The sequence below is a fragment of the Mesocricetus auratus genome, unplaced genomic scaffold (genome assembly GCF_017639785.1).
Source record: "Mesocricetus auratus isolate SY011 unplaced genomic scaffold, BCM_Maur_2.0 Super-Scaffold_100676, whole genome shotgun sequence".
NCBI lineage: Eukaryota > Metazoa > Chordata > Mammalia > Rodentia > Cricetidae > Mesocricetus > Mesocricetus auratus.
Genome location: NW_024429266.1, coordinates 90,644,148 through 90,661,890, shown reverse-complemented (window position 1 = coordinate 90,661,890; position 17,743 = coordinate 90,644,148). Strand labels below are relative to the sequence as shown.

The 17,743-nt window shown below is 43.5% G+C and overlaps 1 long non-coding RNA gene across 1 annotated transcript; it reads left to right on the top strand.

The window, feature by feature from the left end:
• Positions 1 to 5,366: 5,366 nt before the first annotated feature.
• LOC121136984 lies at positions 5,367 to 10,198 on the top strand. The gene is made up of 2 exons (XR_005874189.1): positions 5,367 to 5,529; positions 9,895 to 10,198. It is a non-coding gene; the product is annotated as an uncharacterized LOC121136984 (long non-coding RNA).
• The last annotated feature ends 7,545 nt before the right edge of the window (positions 10,199 to 17,743 follow it).

The following is a 17,743-nucleotide window of genomic DNA, read 5'->3' as shown; positions in this document are numbered from 1 at the left end:
CCTTATCTTTCAAAATCAAAGAGGAAACAAAATTCTTCCAGAATAAACATAAAACTAAAAGAACCAGCCAACACTGCAAAAGATACTTACAGGAATACTACATACACGTAGGAGAGGAAGATAAATACAATCATGGAAGAACAGATGTATTTTAGAAGAGCAGATAAGTAAATGATAATTAGGGAAGAATTAAATGTTAAAAAACAGCAAAATGACAAGAACTAGTTCCTACTTTTCTATTATAATACTTAGTGTAAATGGTCTTAGTTCTCAATTAAAAGACACACACCAGCTGATTTTACTTTTAAAACCAGAGTTCCACTGTTTGCTGCCTACAAGCCACACATCTGTAGGGCTAAAGAGATGACTCAGCAGTTCAGAGCTTGTACCTCTGCCTCTGAGTTCACACCCAACAAGGTAGACTTCAAGTAAAAATGAGACAGAAGAGACAAAGAAGGCTGGGGTGTACTGAAAAGCAAAGCAATTAATCAAGAATATATAATGGCTGCTTGTTGTTTAGTCAGGCAGTGGTAGTGCACACTTTTAATTCCAGCACTCAGGAGGCGAGGCAGGCGGATCTCTGTAAGTTCAAAGACAACCTTATCTAGAGCGTGCGTTCCAGGACAGTCAGGGCTACACAGAGGAAAAGCCCTATTTCAAAAAACCATATATGTGTGTGTTGGTTGGTTGCAAATATATATGTATAAGATGTCAATGCATCCAATTAGAAAAATTAAAAGCCTCAAAACAGTAATGAACATAAAGGTACAAATAGAGCCATTACAATAATGGAGAGTGACACCATTACCTCATTTTCACCAATAGACAAGTCACTAGATACAAAAAGTCAAGAGGGAACTTAGAGTTAAAATGCAGTGTACATAAAAATCAAGTGGATTGAACATTTCACCCAACAACTGCAGGATAGACTTTTCCCAGCAGTTTGTGGAACTCTCTATAAAACATCATATTCTAGGTCTTAATAAATGCAAAAAAAGATCTAAATATCATTCTTGGCTTTATCAGATTATAAGGAAGTGAAACTAGAAACTAGTAGCCAGAACAACTATACAAATAGAAACTGGATAACGCACAACTGAATGGGTGATTGAAGGAATCAGTAGAGAAATCTAAAAATCCTAGAATCAGGGATTGGAGCTATACCATGGTATAGCGCTTGCTAAGTGAAACCTTGGATTCTGTCTCCAACACCACAGAACTTGAGCCTGATAGTGCATGCCTGTAATCTCAGCACTCAGGAATGGAGTAGGATGATCAGTATTCAAAGTCACCCATGGCTATCTAGAGAGTTGGAGGTCTGCAGAGATACATGATCTGCTGTCTCAAAAAACAACCAGCCAAATGAACAAACAAACAAACACCAACTAGAACCAAACAAAAATGGAAAACAGCATATCAGAATCTGTGAGATACATCAAAAGCAGTTCTGGGGATATTTAAAGCTGCTAATGCCGACACTACAAGATTAACAAGGTTGGTCAGCCCTTAGCCAAACTAACCAAATAACAAGAATAAACTTAGGGATTAAAAAAAAGGAGATGTTATAACAGGCACTAGGAAATTCAGTAGGTCCATAACAATTACTTTGAAAATATATACCTCAATAAGTTGAAAATCTAGAAGAAATGAATACATTTTTGGACTGCATGCATTACTAACATTGACTTAAGAAGATACAGAAAACCTAAACATAAATTAACAAGGCCTTAGCTACATACTGAGTTCAAGCTGTAGAAAGAGGGAGGGGAGGGAGGGAAGAGAGGGAGGGAGAGGAAGGGAATGAAGGAAGGGAGGAAGGGAGGAAGGAAGGAAGGAAGGAAGGAACTAGATCTAGGAGTCTCCTATTTCAGTATAGGAAAGACTATATACAGTAACAGGACAAAGCCAGAGACAATGGCCTACTGAATTGAGGAAAATGAAAAACACTTTTCATTAGCACAGGCAAGGACGTCCACCCTCACTGCTTTTACTCAGCATGGTACTTGAAATGCTAGCTAAGGTGAAGGTACTGGGGGTGGGACTGGGGATTAAAAGGATACAAATAAAAAGGAAGACATTCTCATTTGCTGGGAGCATAGTCCTGTACTCGGAGACTCCACCAAAATACAGACATCAAAAATTCAACAAAGTAGCAGAATACGAAAGCAACCCATCAGTAACTATTTTATGGGATAGTAACTGTGGACATGCTGAGAAAGAACTCGGGGGCGGAATCTTATTTACAATAGTGTCTAAAACGTAGAACAGATAGGAACAAACCTAACCAAGAAAGTGACAAACCTCTACAGGGAAAGCTGTGACTCACAGAAGAGGGACTTGGTGGGACCCTGGAAGGCAGCCTGTGTTCATGGATAACCAGCGTCTAGACTTTAAGATCGCCATACTGCTCACCACTCTAGAGGTGTGGGACCAGGGAGGACGGGGCTGACACACGCGGCTGACACACGCGGCGGGAAACAGAGTCTCATGCAATAGACAACTTCATTCAGAGCATCAGCCGGTTTACACTCTGAGGGTTAAGAAGAGTCGCCAGTAAAGCATACAGTCACAAGGACAAGCTGCACGTGGCAGACAAGCCCCACCGAGCATTTGTTTTTGTTTTTGTTTTTGTTTTCCACAGAGGTGCATGAATGACAGCCGTGTTCCAACACCAGCCTACGGAAAAAGATTTCAGAACCAGTGCAGTTCCCATTACAGCACCAGTAACATTCTTTACAGAACCAGAAAAAAAAGTCTTGTAACTCCTACGGGAGCATGGGGACCTTTAAAACGGGGTTCGCAGGTGGAGCAAAGCAGGGCGGGAGGAACCACAATTCCTGGGTTTGACCCACCACAGAGCCGTAGTCAAAAAAGTGCTGCTCTGTCACAGATGTGCAGACAAAAGAAGCAGAGTAGTTGACCCAGACACAGCTCCATCTACAGCCATCTGATGACTGATAAGGGTGCCCAAAACAAACCTTGAGGAAATTACAGTCTCTTACCAGGCGGGTGCTGGGAAAAGTGACTACTCACAATATCGGAACCAGAACCCTCTGACCCGCACAAAAATCAACTCAAAATGGGTCAAAGACCTTAACGTGAGATGCGAAACCCTGAAAGTACTACAGGAAAACACAGGGAAGAGCTTCAAGATACAGCCATCGACGATGACTTCCTGAGTGACTCTGACGGCTCAGGAAATAATAGCAAGGATTGACCACTGAGAGCACACGAAATTGAAAAGCTTCAGGACACAAAGAAAACAAAATGAAAACATAAAACTGGAGTGAAGACAAATACAGAACTAAATATAAAATAAAAATATAGAACTAAATTTAAAGATCTTAAAAACATAGAACTAAAAAAAATGAACCTGAAAATGACAATACTCTAATAAACGAATAGCAAACAAATGGACAGAAACATTTCAAATGAAGCTCAGATTACCAATAATTCGTGAAAAAAAAAAGGTCAACCCCTTCAGCTATCGAGAAACACAAATCCACACCACTTAGACTGAGAAACTCCATTTCACCGAATCAGAACAACAGGCAACATTAGGAAACTAAGCAAAAAAAAAAAAAAAAAAAAAAAAAATTAGCTTGCCGGTGGTGGTGCACGCCTTTAATCCCAGCACTTGGGAGGCAGAGGCAGGTGGATCTCTGTGAGTTTGAAGCCAGCCTGGTCTACAGAGTGAGTTCCAAGACAGCCTCCAAAACAACACAGAGAAAGCCTGTCTCAAAAAAATCTAAAATATGAATGAAACCTTAAAAAAAAAAAAAACCACTCCAACAGTGATGAAGGTGAAGGGACCTAAGGACCCTTGAATGTCATCAGTGGTGATGCAAGATAATAGTCTCCCTCATTCCCCCATTCCATTTTTTTCAGGAAGTTTCATCCATTTTTTAAATTTTATTTTAAATGTCTTCAGGATAAATTCCCACTAACACTGCTTTAGATTGGACCCTACCATACCTCATCCACGGACTCCCTGGAAACCTCCTGGGGGTATCTTTCCTCTGCTCCTACTCCTCTTCAGTCATCATTTTGCATGTGACTACATGGCTATGTTGTTATTTTGGTTTTCTGTTTTCAGTCACTGTATGTCTGAAGATGGTAATGGGAGCCATTTGAAGACGGGAGTTTTTGTCCCACCCGGTTCCTCTTGGCCCCAAATAAATACACAAAGACTTATATTAAGTATAAAATGGTTTGGCCGATGGCTCAGGCTTCTTATTGGCTAGCTCTGTCTTAATTATTAACCCATTTCTGTTAATCTATGTATTGCCATGAGGCTGTGGTTTACCCGTAATCCGGCATGTTACTCCTTGGGCAGCATGGCGTCTCCTCATGGCCTCTTTCTGTCTTCCTGTCCCCAGGCTTCTCCTTGTCTGGTCTCCCTACCTATGCTTCCTGCCTGGCTATTGGCCAATCAGTGTTTTATTCATCAACCAAGAAGAGAAACATATACACAGAAGGACATCCCCATCATACATCCATGGCTGGCCTGGGACTCACTCACACAGATCTCTGCTTCCTGAGGTGTGTTCCACCACACACAGACTTCTTATCACAATGGAAAGAATGTTCCTCCCTGTGACAGCAGGGTACCATAGACAGAAACGATTCAACTCTTCTCAAGGCAGCTGCAGTATCTGGTGTACTCAGCTGCTATGCCATAGATCTGGCCTTAACCCTCAACTCAAATTATCATGACCAAGTTAATTAAAGCAGGCAATTAATTTTTATTCACTTATACATGCTGCCTCCCCCTAAAGTAGAGTTCCAGGGGTCAGCCCTGGATGTGAGGAATACTAGGCTTTTATAGCTCAGGGGTAGAAGTTTCCAAATGGGGGGTTTGATGGGCAAAGAAGTAGACGGGGTACAGGAGCAAAACACAAGCGTAACAAGTTAGTCCCCCCCTGAAATAAAAAGATGACTGCAAGGTGGACATCACAAGGCAGTCATAACAGCAGACAGCCATAAATGCAGGCAGTCATAGGTGGTCATATTACCTTTTGAAACAAAGGTAGGGTTGCAAGATGATTATAACACCTATTTGAAACAAAGTCATGGTTTCCTGAAACAGGCAGTGAAGAGCCATCTGTAGTTAAGGTCACAGGTGGGGCATAGTCCAATCCTTGAGAAAGACATTTAATCATAAAATAGGAATGAACTTACCGTAAGATGCTCTTAAGCCTAAAATGGAGGTAGGTTAGTTCTTCATTGGTTCTGAATGTATTGAACTATTATTATCATCATCATCATTATTATTATTATTAGTTTTAACTCCCATTAGATCATGAACTTTCATTTTCTTTGTTTTTTTTTTTATACAGGGTTTCTCTGTGTACCCCTGGATGTCCTGGAACTCATTCTGCAGAATAGGCTGCCTTTGAACTCAGATCTCTGCCTGTCTCTGTCTCCTCAGTGCTGAGATTAAAGGCATGTGGCAATCATAAACTTCTTAAGTCAGATATTGATCTTGGTTTATTATCCCTAGGCCCTAGCATAGAACTGACTAGAAAGGTAAGCATGGATAAACAGGTCTGTGTATAAACTGTTTTGCTTATGGGTCTCTAGGCTTTCAAAGTTCATGTATGGGCATTTCCATACGTGTGTGTGTGTGTGTGTGTGTGTGTGTGTGTGTGCATGCAAGTGTGTATGATATAAATGGAGATTTTTTTTTTAGGGTCAAAGTCTAGGCTTTGACCACCCTGACAAGGTAGGTTGGGCTTCTTTGTCTTCAATACACCAATTAGAGAGATAAGTAATAGTGAAAAACAGAAAAGGGACATTTATTTAATGTTGTCACATTGGGAAGAGGAACAAATAAAGAGGTTCAGTAATCCCAAAACCCATCCTCAGGGTCCTGAGCTGAGATTTAGACTTAAATAGAGGTGTGTATCACTAAGCATTCCCAGACTAGGTGTGGTCTCTTCAATCCCTGACACACCATTCTTTTCTAACTCCTGATCTGCCCTGCAAGATGTCAGCATTCCCTGGCTTGTATGAGGACCCCAGTCTTTCCCTTCCCCAGCATGAGACAACCCCCGACCCCCGGAGAAATTCAAATTCCTTGGGGCCTATTGTCTCCATGAAGGAAGAACAAGCGGCCCTCTTTAGAGCATCTTTCTTCCCGCTGGGACATTACAGCTTGAATGAGTTGACCATATGAAATTTTGGGTTACATTAACTTGAAAAAAAAGGGTTATTAGTTATTTGTTGGAATGCCCCGTTGTGAAGTACACTTATAAATATGTACATATGTGCACAAGTGTGCACACGAGTGCATTCACACACACACATATAAAACATGAACACCCCCAATATTAGCAGATCCATATCTCCAAAATGTTTGAGAACTTAAAGTAGAGCCAAAAAATATAATTCATAAAACTAACAAAAAACAAACAAACAAAAACTAATCTAACATAGTGAAAGTTGATAGGTTTTCTGCCCCCCCCATAATGTTTCTCCTCCTCCCCCAATTCAGTAAGCCAGATCAAGCTGCATTGAAAAAGTATAGCAACGGGTTTATTGACCAAAGAAACTCACCAGAGAGTCCATTTCGCAGACTGAGGCCAGAGAAGTCAAGCACCCAAGCCAGGGCAGGAAAGTTTTATAGATTATAGGCGAGGTGCCAAGGAAGTGGAATTGGGCTTTGGTGACTTTCCTTTGTTTGGAGACTCTCTAAGACAGGGTTTGGAGAGAGACAGGAATGGGGCTTTCTGGACTGTGCAGGGGGCGAGCCAGAGGCTCAAACTGAACAAAAGCAACCCTGCTGAAGTCGAGATGGGCAACAGGCTTGTAATCTATTCATCTGCACTACTTTTTAGATGTCTTCATTCATTTCTTTGTGAAGGTTCAAATTTATCTCTGGCATTATACTCACCCCCCAAAACTAAAGCATCTCTCTCTCTCTCTCTCTCTCTCTCTCTCTCTCTCTCTCTCTCTCTCTCTCTCTCTCTGTGTGTGTATGTGTGTACAGGTGTGCATGAGGTACACGTGCATACACAAAGGGACCAGACCCCCCCCAACCCCCCATCCCCCCGCCCTCCCCGCTGCTTTTGCAGAAAAGACCCAGAAAGACAAAGGCCCCTGACTCAGCACACGTGCTTAGTTTCTGGCCTTCTGACCTTGCCAGGCCCTAGGTCACATGGCAAGGAACCAATCAGAAGTTAGTTGACATGCTTTACAGTGCTTTACGTAAAAGTGGTGTAACAGTGCTGTGCAGAGCATAGCAACAGCCCTGGGAAGACCTCTAGGTCATAACAACCAGTTGACCAATCAACACAGGACAGGTCACCCAAACCCGGAAGCGCACCAATCCTGAGACTGCTGCTGGCCCCACACTCCCCTTACACTGCCCAATAGGTTCCTAGCCTCTCAGTTTCTCGGGGTCCTTTTCATACCAGCAGCTGTGTTGGACAGATGAAGAGCCCAAGTTAATGCAGTTAACTCATTAATAATAAAAGACTTTCTGCTTGGTGATTTGGGGGTTCAGAATTTGGGCACAACATGCAGAAGACAGAAGTTGGTGTTGGGTCTCTTCTCAATTGCTCCCCATATTTTGTTGTTCTTTCTCTTCTCTCTCTCTCTCTCTCTCTCTCTCTCTCTCTCTCTCTCTCTCTCTCTCTCTCTCTGTCTGTCTCTGTCTCTCTCTCTCTCTCTCTCTCTCTCTCAGTTTTTCTCTGTATTATTTTGGAGCCTGTCCTGGAACTTACTCTGTAGACCAGGCTGGCCTCAAATTCACAGAGATTTGCCTGTCTCTGCCTCCCGAGTGCTGGGATTAAAGGTGTGAGCCACCAATGCCTGGCCTCCACCTTATTTCTTGAGGCAGGGTCTCTCACTGAACCTGGAGTTCACCCATTTAGCTAGTCTGGCTGATCAACAAGCCCCAGGGCTGTTCTATGTCCCCTTTCCCAGTCCGTGGGGTCACAGGCACACTGCTGTGCCCAGCATTTTGATAGGAATGCTGGAGACCCGAACTGAAGTCATCATAGCTGTGTAGTCAGCACCTAACCAAGTGAGCCATCTCACCAGTCCTGAAAGTTTTCTTTTAATATCTCTTGTATTTTAGGCTTGCTAAATAAATCATCTCAGATTTTGTGTGCCTGGCTTTTCTTCCCACTGCTGGAAACTGAACCCACAGCCTTGAGTATGCTTGACCAACTTGACCAACGTGTGTGAAACAGATTTCATTTCAGCTTCATTTTTTATAAGTATTTTCAAGTATAAAATTTGAAGTTCACAATTTTATTTTTTACTATTTTGAAAATAATTTTCCATTGTTTTCTTGCATGAACTGTTTCTCACAAGAAATCTACTGTCAGCCGGGCACTGGTGGCACACAACTTTAGTCCCAGCACTTGGAAGGCAGAGACAGGCTGATCTCTGTGAGTTTGAGGCCAGCCTGGTCTACAGAGCGAGCTTCAGGACAGACTCCAAAGTCACAGAGAAACCCTGTCTTGAAAAACAAAAACAAAAAACAAAAAAAGAAAAAGAAATCTACTGTCAGTCTTTGTTCTTCTGTGTGTAATGTTTTACAGTTTTAGCTTGCTTTGATATTGTGGTTCTGCCATCCCTGGTTACCTTCAAGCTTCTTCACTACGGGCTTTCAACAATTTAGTCTCTTCCCCACACATCCCAGCCTCCATCTCTCTGAGCTCCTTGGAGTTGTGACTTTTCTCCAATCACATTAGCAATTCTTAGCAGTTACCTCTTCAAATTTCTCTTCTCTCTGACTTCATGTATATAGCTGCTTGATACCCTTCTGTATCTCTTCCTGCTGTATTTTATTATTTTCCCTGTCTCCTCACATTGTATTTCAGTTGAGTTAATTGTGTTTATTCATCCTCTGTTGACAGTCTGTTGAAGGATTCTTTATGACAGCATGCTTTTTAAGTCCTAGCTTTCCTCCTTGATTCTTTTAGAGTCTTCGTCTACCATCTGACATTCTCCATGTACTCATCCTCCTATCGATGCAAGATCTCTTAATATAGAACTCATAGTCACTTCCAAGTCGACTGCCTGATAATGCGCACATGCGGGTCACTCCTCTGCTTTCATTCCGTTGAGTGTTTTGTCTTTTAACATTGAGTCGTCCATTTCGTTGCACACATGCCTCTCTCTTGCTCTCTGGTGAAACAATAGCAGGAACTGTTGTAAAGGATATTTCGACTAGAAACGGACACGCCTCTTGTGTGGAGTAGCACATGCCTACAATCCCTGTCAGCACTTAGAGGCTGAGGCAGGAGGATCATGAGTTTCAGGTCAGCTTTGGATACATGGTGACACTTATAAGTTCCAGGTCAATCTAGACTACATTGCAAGACCCAGCCTCGAAAGGAAGGGGGGGGGGAAGGGCCGGGATAGGGGGGAGGGAGGAGGGAAGAACCGCACTTTACTGCCCTGAAACTACTGTGTAGGAGGTGTGGTCAGTCTATCCAGAGTAAAGCTTGGCTTGGGTTTTGTAGTTGCTAGTTATCTTCAGCGCAACAAAGAATTGAAATTACTCAGCTGCTGGTACCTTGTCCTTGATCCTCTTAGAAGGGATTTTCTCAGCACAGGCTGCTGTGTTACCCCGTGTTAAAGTCTCGGTGGACAGCCTTTGGTTACTGCAGTCCGTCTCAGTCTAAGGCAGGCCTCATGTCTGGGCTCGGGGGCGGGACTTCCTCGGTGCTCCAGCTTCTCTGGTACCCTAGAACCCAACTTAAGTCTTGCAAATGTGGGTCCCTGGGCAAGAGGCGGTTTCCTGACTCATTGAATGACAGCAGACTCCGTTTGGATCCAGGCAGGGTACTGGGCCCAACCAGGTTTTCAACCTTCTTGCAAGGGCGGAGCTTTGGCTAGATTCATTTTGTTTGCTCGCTTGTTTTTCTCCTCCTTCAGGGATGACTGCCTACTGTTGCGGGAGGACTTACCTAAAGACCCAGGGAGGACACGCTCTGAAGCCAGCGTTGCTCTGCGTGCCCCGTGCCAGGAACCCCAGTGAGAACGCTCCTGGTTGTCTGGCTGAGAGAACAGCAAAGCATTTAGAGCAAGGAGATCGTTCTTACACAATACTAGAAGCCAGGCAGGGGTGGTGGTGTATCCCAGTAAGCCCAGCACTCTGAAGTCTGAGGCTGGAGAATAGAGAATCTGAGATCAGCTTGGACTATAATAAACAATAAACTAATAAATAATGTTGATCTTACTTCTTTATTTATTTATTTATTTATTTATTTATTTATTTATTTGAGACAGGGTTTCTCTGTGTAACCGCCCCAGCTAACCTGGAACTTGATTTGTAGTTCAGGCTGGACTTGAACTCACAGAGATCCTACTGCCTCTGCCTTTCCAGTACTGGGATTAAAGGTGTAAACCACCACCGCACAACGATCTTACTTCCTTTTTCCCTGACCTGTACATTCACAGAGCATCCACAAATTGATGTTATATCTCGCTTTCTCCCACTGGTAATTAGCATTGAAAAACAATATCTAAATATGAGAATGGGGCATTTTGGAAATGAATCATCTCAAGAGATTTGTATCTGGTCGATCCTATGAATTAAGGACTAAGCCCCGGGTCCATGATGACCCCCCTGGAAGGTCCCACCATGCTGCGGAACCAAGTTGCAAACTGTGAGACGACCTGAGACATTTTCATCGTGCCAACCTGGTGGTTTTTAGTTTTATGTGAAAACCAGTAGGGCGAGACACACAGGGAGAAATGAACACAGTAGCTGGTCTGTATGTGCACACATGCACATGGAGAATTCATACACATGTACATGTCTCCACAGTTACCTCAGCACATTCCAGAGATTTTGTTGACTATCTAACTGCTAGGTGGCTCTTGTCGAAGTAAACACATCTTCGAGCTGGTCAGCTTAGACACAGCTTCATCGAGGACACCTCAGATCCTCCACCGAGGAGCCTTCCCCTTCCTGAGGTCCCCCTTCCTGGCCCAAACCAGGCAGAAACCCATTTGCCAACTACAAAGTTGGCTCAAGGTCTGAGGCAGTCTGTGTGGGAATCCTCAGTTAACACACGGAACCAAGGAGAAACAGGAAAAGATTCTCGCTGCTCAGCTGAATTCCAGAAGCCAGCCCCTTCCAGAACTAACAGATGAGGAGGCGCACCAGGAAAACCAGCGTCATGATCCTGCCCCTCCCATGTTCCCTGGCTCCCTGCTCTGATCATTTCCAGTTGCCTTACAGTCCAGTGCATACAACTGGAGGCTCTGTGGGCAAGTTACACCCTTCTCTCCTTCAGTGTTATGGTCTCTGAGCCAATGGAGGCTGTACCAAAACCAAAAGATGCAATAAAGAGCTTTGGAAAATCTCAGGCCTCTGTCCCAAGGAGACAGGCTGTTCCTTCCAGAGCCGAGGCCTGCCACTGATGAGCGCTGACCAGAATCAGGGGGGCAGAGCTGTTCCTTCCAGAGCCAGGGCCTGCCACTGATGAGCGCTGACCAGAATCAGGGGGGCAGAGCCTCCAGAGACAGCTGGGCCATGTCCCTCCATGACACTTGGATAATTTTCATCCGTGCCTTTTCACCGTCTCAATCACACTCCATAATTGGATGGAACGGAATGACTTACATTCTGAGGTCTGGCTGGCCTCCGAACATGCTGCCTGATCCTCCCTAGATTACCCCAGTCTCCGCTGGTTTTTCCAAGAAATCGACTCCTGTCAAATGCTGGTGAGTTTAGAAAAACTGACTTTGGCTTTGGTAGTTACAAGAGGGTCATATGAGTTCCATTACCCTCTCCTTTCCCCCAGGCCACCCCTTTAAAAGCTCTTCTTCCCCTGCTTTGGTATGAGCCTCTTTCTAGTTTCAGACACACCTGCATGAGCTCACACGCACCTGCACAATTTTAAACATAGGCACCACATAAGAAAGATAGCATGTCCGGCGGCGGTGGCGCCTGCACTTTAGTCCCAGCACTAGGGAGGCAGAGGCAGTAGGATCTCTGTGAGTTCAAGGCCAGCCTGGACTACAGAGAGAGAGATCCAGGACAGCCAAAGCTACACAAAGAAATCCAGCTAAAAAAACAAAAAGAGAGGCAGAGAGAGAGAGAGAGAGAGAGAGAGAGAGAGAGAGACAGACAGACAGACAGACAGACAGACAGAGACAGAGACAGAGAGACAGGGGGGGAGAGGACATGCAGTATCTGCCTTTCTCAATCTTATTTCCAATCATTTTCCTGCAAACATCATGATTTCATTTCTTTTCACAGCTAAATAAGATTACACTGTGCATGGATACCATTGTTTGTATCCATTTGCTGTTGGCGGGCATCAACTTTCCACTTTCCGGCTTTTGTGAATACAGCAGCAACACATATGGATCTGCAAGTATCCCTGGGGTGTGTCGACCTAGCACTGAATCTGCCTACTTTCGTTCTATAGCCATATCCACGACACCGATTCTACCAGTCCTTGAGTGTGGAAAGCCTTGCCCATCTTCCAGTGTCTTTACTTAAAGTGCCTTTGTTGTTGTCTTAAAGTTTTCGCTTCAGAGATCTTTCACTTCTTTGGTTAAGCTTATTCCTAGGTTGTAGGTTTGATTTCTTAAAGCAGTTATTAAGGGGTTGTCTGCACTTCCTTCTTTGCAAGTGACACAGCTACTCATTTCTGTGTGTTGAATTTGTTCCCTGCTAGTTTGTTGAAGGTGTTTGTAGAGTGTTCTAGTGGTTCCCGGTGTCTAGATACAATATCGTGCCAGCAGTAAATAGCGATAAGCTGGCCCCAACCTTCCTGGGTTTTACCCCTGGGTCCTCCGCCCCCGCCCTCTTCTCGTGCCTCATTGACCTGGCTAAAGTTTTGAGTTACTATATTGGCTAAGAGCAGACAGTAAGCATCCTTCTTTGCATTCAGATTTTAGAAGAAGCGCCCTCAGTTTTCCCTCAGTCTAACACTGACCATGGATTTGTCATATATGGCCTTTATTGTATTGAGGTGTGCTCCTTCTACTCCTTTCTCCAGGGTTTTCCTCATGAAGGGGTGTTGAGTTTTGTCAGGGGCCTTCTCTCTGTAGAGTGAGGTAATCATGGACTTTTCCCTAAAACCTATATACGTTCTGTATTCCAAGGACAATCTTACATCCCTGGAGTAAAACCAACTTGATCTTGGTGTGTGATCTTCTTAATATGTTCTTGAATTGGCTCGGAAGGAATTTTATTGAAAATTCTTGTGTCTGTGTTCACCAGGAACATCGGTCTTCAGTTTTCTTTTTTTTTTTTTGTTGTTGTTGTTGGGATTTTATTCAGTTTGGGTACCAGGGTAGCTATGGCTCCATAGAATGGATTTGGTGATGTGCCTCTACTCTATTTTATGCATAAGAGCATTGGTGTTAGCTCTTTTTCAAAGACTTAGTTTGATATGCTAGTGAACCTGTCTGACGCTGGCTTTTCTTTGTTGGAAGATCTTTTTTTCCTGCTTCAGTCTCATTGGCTGCTTATGGTGGGGCACACCTTTAATCCCAGCACTTGGAAGGCAGAGCCAGGTGGATCGCTGAGTTCAAGGCCAACGTGTGGTGTACAGAGGGTGTTCTATGACAGTCAGGGCTACACAGGGAAACCCTGTCTCAAAAAACAAGCAAAAAAAAGTAGAGTTGCCAATTTCTTTGATTATTATAGATCTATTATATTCATCTTGATTTGATTTTGGTATGGTCATGTATGTCTTGGTATTCACTCCTTCCTTCTAGATTTTTCCAGCTTTTTAGACTATAAAGTACTCTAATGATTTATTTCCTCTCTGCTTTATTTACTAAAGAAAAGTCTATTGCTGAGCATTTAGCTTACTGATTTGTCTAGTTTAGTTCCATGCCAGGCAGGGGTGACATCCCACCTGAATTCTGAGCCCTCAGAAGGCAGAGAATTTCAGGTGGGATGTCACCCCTGCCTGGCATGGGGTGCTGGGGATACAAACACTTACACAGCACTTCATCCCCTGAGACATCTCTGCAACCCTCATCTTTAATTTCATTAATTGACTCTTTTTTTCTTCTTGTGGTTAATTTAGTTTTTATGGAGCTTGTCAATTTTATTTATGCTTTCAAAGAAACAACTCTTTATGTGACTAATTCTATGGCTTTTGTTTGCATGCTTCTATTTAAGTAATTTCTGCACCACCCCACCCTCCACCTCCATCCCAGACCATAGGGTCTCATTATGTAGCCCTGACTGACCTGCAATTCACTGTATAGATCAAGACAACCTTGAATGCACCTCTGTGTCCTGTAGTTTCCCCTTATCTTTGTTATTTCTTGCTACTGCTTTTGAGTTTGGATGGTTCTTGTTTCTCTAAGCCTTTGAGGGACATCACTAGGTTATTTATCTGAGGTCTTTCTGAGTCCATGATGTAAGCACTTACAGTTTGTCATTCAGGTTTTTGTTGCTTTGAAGAGATGCCATGACCACGGCAACTCTTACAAAGAAAACATTTAGTCGGAGTGGCTAGCTTATAGTATCAGAGGTTTGATCTGTTATCATCGTGGTGGGGAGCATGGCCAATGCAGGCAGACACAGTAATGGAGGCATTTTCTCAACTGCTGTTCCCTTTTCCCAGATGACCCTAGCCTGTGTCAGGCTAACACAAAAACAAACACAGGGGAAATGACGGAAGCTGAAAACATACTAAGCAAAGATAACCCAAGCTTGGGGAGACAAATACTGTATGACCTCCTTTATATAGAGCTCTTAGCTTCTAATTATTAAATATGTATACCTAGATGGAAGTAATGAGGATAAATGCCAGAAAACCAGAAGAGGGGTCCATGAAATAGGGAAAAAAGGACATTTTATGGAAAAGGCACCAAGAAGGGCAGTAGAACACAGGGGTATGAAAGTAGAACAGAGAGCATTGGGAGTAAAGGGTACGGCAGAGAAATTGGGGAGGGGCATCAACCAAAAAAGCCCAGTGACGATGCCTTCCACATATTTGTGCTTATACCCATAAAGCATGCTGCTCTCAGCCTCCATCAGAGGAGCCCCGCTTGCAGTGGATGGTGATTAATACAGAGATCCATGACTGGTCAACGTGCTAAGAAAAGTGACTGTCATCTGCTGGGTCCTGCATGGAGACATCCACACCCTCCTTCCCAGCCTGTAGAGCTTTCATGGAAGAAGCAGCAGCAGAAAGAATTGAAGAGCTGAAGGCTAGGAACAAGAGCTGCAAATGATGTCTCCCAGACATGATGTTGCTGTTGTCCCAAGAACTCACCACAGCAGTGGCCACCTTGCAGGACCTGAACAAGACTGAGCCCATCGGAAGAAGCAGCGAAAACGACACCCCCCCGACCAAACTAGTGCACCTCTGCATCCCCGACCCCAGCGCACCGCTGCATCCCCGACGTGCCCCCTGCCGCCGGCATACCCAAAAGAAAGGCTGAAGGGGGTACTAAAGGAGTTAGAGCCACAGAGAAGATCTGCAAGGTTGTCTGCTAAACCTGCTCCTCCAAAGCCGGAGCCCAAACCTAAAGAAGCCCCTGCAAAGACGGAGGGAAGGTACCCGGGGAAAGAAGGGGACAGCGGATGCTGGCAAGGATGCAAATAATCCTGCAGAAAATGGAGACGCCAACACAGACCAGGCACAAAAAGCTGAAGGTGCTGGAGATGCCACGTGAAGTGTGTGCATTTTTGATAACTGTGTACTTCTGGTGACTGTACAGTTTGAAATACTATTTTTTACCAAGTTTTATAAAAATGCAGAATTTTGTTTTACTTTTTTTTTAAGCTGTGTTGTTAGCACACAGAACACTTCATTGTTTTGGAGGTAAGGAACATGTGTCACTCACAAATGTCTCCTAAGATGGATTGATAATAGTGATGGAAAACGTCTTTCCCTGACAATTTAGAAAGTCTCCTCTTGGCTCAGAAGAGACGTCCTGGTGTTGACATACGTGGCCACCATGGCACAGAATGCCTTGTGTGGGAAAACTCTAAATTCATTTTTATAGCCTCTTCCCCCTGTACCATCAATATATACTTAACTCCCTTAAAACCTGTTGGAACCTGACCCCCTAAAATTGGTTTTGCTGGTCTATTGGGCAATCTGGACTTTGCGGTGAAAATGATAACCTCAAAAGAGCAGCAGTTCCTTTTATATACAAGATTGTGGATCTTCAGATTGATATTCTTGCAGTTTTCATTTCATTTCCTGAAAGTCAAGGTCAGCTTGTGAAAAGTTGTTAAACAACATCCTTAATGTGAAATGTCAACCCTTACTCTAAGCTCTTCTCCTTTTCAAAGCATTGAATGAAGACCGGGTTTTATAGTGGCTTTCTGATTTTGGTAGTCCATACAAGAAGGGAGTTTGGAAGTTCTTGTAAACTGTTAATGATTGTCTGTCTATGTCCTGCCTGAAATACCATGATTGCTTATGGAGAATATCTTTAATAAAGCTGGATCTGTTAGGCTTGGGAAAAAAAAAAAGACTGAGCTCATCAGCATCCCATCATGGATGGGGGCAGGACTCGTAAAGCCCTTCTCAGGGGAACCCTAAATAGCCAATGGCTACAGGGGAGAGGAGAGCCATAGTCCTCCCCAGTGTAATTACTGGCACATAACTATGTATATGTGAATATATATATTTATATGTGTGTGTAAGAGAAAGAATAAGTAATTGTTCTAAAGAGTAAAGAACTGGGCACAGAACTAAAAATAAAAAATAAATAAATAAAATTTTAGCCAAAAGTAACCTCTATAGCTATGTCTGAATGATCTGGTGAATTGTGCTTTTATGTTCATTTCATTCTAGTAAGTTTTAAATTTAAATTTCTTTCACAATTCCCTCAGTGACCCACTGGTCTTCTATTTTTCAATCTCTATGTCTGTGTAGTTTCTGCTTGCTGTTAATTTATAGTTGCATTGCACTGTGATCTGATAAAGATACATAAATTATTTCAATTATTTTGTATTTGGTAAGTCTTGATTTATGGCCTAGAACCTGGTCTGTTTTTCAGATGGCCCCATGGGCTGATGGAATGGGCATATATTCTGTATACTCTGTATCTCTGCCTTATTTACTTCTTCATTTACTATGAGACACTATGTCATGTAGTCCAGGTTATAGGCAGGCTTCATGCCGTTCTGTTTGTACCTTATCTCTCCAGTGATGAACATTCTGGACAGTCTAGAGTCTGGCTCTTTTTGCTTGGTTTGTTTGTTTTCCTAGCCATTTAGCACAAACACCACTACATTTTAAATATCTGCTTTAGCTGACCTTCTGGAATGAACACAGACAAACACTCTAGATGTCTAATCTCATTTGATGCGGAAGACGATCTTTTGATGCGGGACTTAATGATAGAATCGCAGCAGCCAAGGAGCAGAAGAGTTCAAGGTCAACCCAAATACAGCAAAGTCTGATTTCAAAGACCAAATAACCTAATGAACAAGCAAGAGAAGTCATCCTTTCATACATAGTCAACGGGCCGCTTGGAGGAACCATTTGGTTTTGCTTGGTGTCACACACAGCAGGCACCCCAAAGAGATCACCCCAAAGAGATCACCATAGATGAGAACCATGGCTTCCAAGGGTGCCACACAGGATGTGAACTTCCTTGTGTTGGAGACTTAATCCCCATGACTCCACGTGCCGCCGAGAGAAGTCCTTCAAGAGGGGAGCAGCTCACCAGGGCTCCACCTTCCTTCATGAATGAATTAATAGTTAATATGAGAGTGGGCTGACGTCACAGACGCATCTTCTTTAAAGGATGAGCCCGACTCCCTTTGCTCCGCCCCCGC